This window comes from Aplidium turbinatum, chromosome 5 (assembly GCF_918807975.1).
Source record: "Aplidium turbinatum chromosome 5, kaAplTurb1.1, whole genome shotgun sequence".
NCBI lineage: Eukaryota > Metazoa > Chordata > Ascidiacea > Aplousobranchia > Polyclinidae > Aplidium > Aplidium turbinatum.
In genome coordinates this window covers 27,312,156-27,314,907 of record NC_137476.1, presented here as the reverse complement: position 1 = coordinate 27,314,907, position 2,752 = coordinate 27,312,156, and positions in this window count along the sequence as shown.

The window sequence follows — 2,752 nt, the reverse complement described above, 5'->3', positions numbered from 1 at the left end:
TCTTTTCTCCGAATAGTCTCACCTTCGTTACGTCACAATCAAACTTCAGTTCCGAGTCAGCGTAAGGGAATATGAGTATGACATCATAATGAACATGACAATAAAATAACCGATACAAACTAAAGACGTATATACTGAAACAATCGCTTTTTACAAATCAAAATGCGGCAAATCCGAAGGCGCCACTTCAAAGATAACAGGTCACGCGCTTTTTAGGTCGCAAAGGAAAACATGAAAGAATTTATTTAGTTTAGCAGCGCTCATAAGATCGCAAGAAAGCAAACATCAAACCTATTAAAGCTTAATTGCTGCAGCGACGCTAAACGCAGTCTTTGTGAGAAAGCATCCCTCGAAATTAGCTTCCATCTGCGACGGCAAAAACATTGTCGTCGCCAAATCAACAAACCTTGGATTGCGGTGGCAATTGCTGTATGCTTTAATCCAGGGGTTCCCAACCTTTTTATGTTCTCGTACCACTTAGCCACCACGGATTGTCAACAAGTACCACTATTTTCAAAACAACTAATTTAATCCAATATTAAATTATTTGCAAGATGATGAATCTGGATGTAAAGTCAGCGAAAGTAGCAAAATTACCAACAAAACGTCACAGAGTTCATTACACCACACAGCACAGACCGCATCAGAATAACAAAGAAAAAGACACAACTAAACACAAACACAATACAACTAAATTTAATGAGATTTTTGTTTATGTTTCACCAGTTGATCGATGCGTAGCATAACTTTGCTAATAGCACATCTGAAGCCATGTCCAGGGGCACTTAGTCGGTTTCGATTTTTTGATTTGATGTTCATAAGAATAGAAAATCCCTGCTCGCATTCCCAAGTAGAAGGAAAAATCAGTAGTTGTGGAACAGTGTGGGAAGCTAGCGTTGGGTATGAAGAAGCCATACTAAGCCAGAAGTTTATTGCAGAACATTCTTTGCGTTGTTTTTTTGCTGTCTGATAGAAAGCGATACACTATCCAACTTTGCCACTGAATCTTCTCCAATCAAATTTCTGACTAACATCTTTGCTGCTGGCAAAACAAGTGACTCCGCAATGACATGAGCTTTTTTGTTTTGGGCCACCAGAAGAGATACTTCATAGGATGCCTTCACAATTCCGGCATTATTTAGGTAAAACTGGCCTGTGTGATCCATGTGCTGTCGCTTCACGTTCTCCCCAAGTCGCTCAAAATAACTCTTATCTCGATTCATCTTATCTGCATGATTGGACTCAAGATGCCGCTTAAGCAAACTTGGTTTCAAAGCTGCATTTGAAAGGGTTTTCATACAGATCACGCACTGAGGTAAGCTATCTCCACGATGTTGAATAGTAATGAAGCCATACTTAATATAATCTGCGCTATTCTTTCGCTTCGACATTTTCAAATATTTAGACAAAAATGTAATGCTGTTCAGGATTCAGCCACTACACGTCGGAAAACCAACATCAGAATAAACGCAATTCTGCAATTGCACAGACCACATTGCACCAGGGCCGGATTTAGCTGATGGGGGGCTCGGGGCACTTTTAGATCGGGGGGCCCCCGTGCAAAAAAATTTTTCGCGCCTACGGCGCGTAAAAACCATCTCTACGTCTACAGTAGCATCAGTCCAGTACTGCACAGCATTTTGCAGAAACTTTAAAAGTCAAAAGGAATAAAATAACATAAAATCACATTTTTTTCCACATAGGGGGCCCTTCAAAAGTCGGGGGGCCCGGGGCAACTGCTCCCTCTGCCCCCCCCTAAATCCGGGCCTGCATTGCACACGTAATAGTTTCGTCACAGACACCATTAAGTTCGCACAGCAGCATTGTATTAATAACAATGACAGCCGGGAGCAAGATCGACAAAAGTAGCTTACTGAGTGCAGAGAATTTAGTACGGAAAGAAATAAAAGTGTTGTTCGCATATTTTAGAAACTCAAAACTAAATAATTGTTGCAATAGGCCTACTTTATTTGACAATACTACTACATATCGCATGCAACGGAGAGCTGCTCGCGTACCACCTGAAAAGCTCCCGCGTACCACTAGTGGTACGCGTACCACCGGTTGGGAACCCCTGCTAATCAAACGAAATTTTATGCGCTTCTTCTTCATCGTGTCACTCGGCGGTAGCCCAGAGCATTACGCAAGCTATTTCATGCGCTCACAATGCTCTTGTGAACTGTAAAAAGTTTGCAACCTTGTAAATACTAACTTAGGCTGATTGTTACGCAAAAGTTATTTTTTCGTCAAATGCTTATTGTTTACCGGTGTCGTTGCGAATATAAATCATGGTGAAGGAAGATACAGTTAAAAAGTGGAATTTACCTGCTATAGTTTATCAAACAGAAGGAAAAGTTAGGGTGGTATTTTGCAAAATTTGTAAAGAATTTTATGACGGAAACAAATCGGAACTAGAAAAGCTACGGGGTCAAGTTAAAAAAGTAGTACAAAATTGGATAAACGGTTCTTCGGCAGAAAAGAAAAATAATGCTTCTGATCATATGGCATCGCGTTCATGAACGGGCAGTTTTGCGTCTGCAAGTATTCCAGTGACGACGCGACAACCTCATCCTCCGACACAGCATCTGATGATTCCGATTCTGACTAGTTCTTTATCAAACAGAATTTGCGTTGCTCACAGTATCCCAATTGTGCCGAAATTATGTTAGTGTATACGTAAGTCGAGGCAATCTTCTCGCAGGGAGCTGTTAATTCAACGTCGCTAGATGTCGAATTAATGTAAAACAAACGT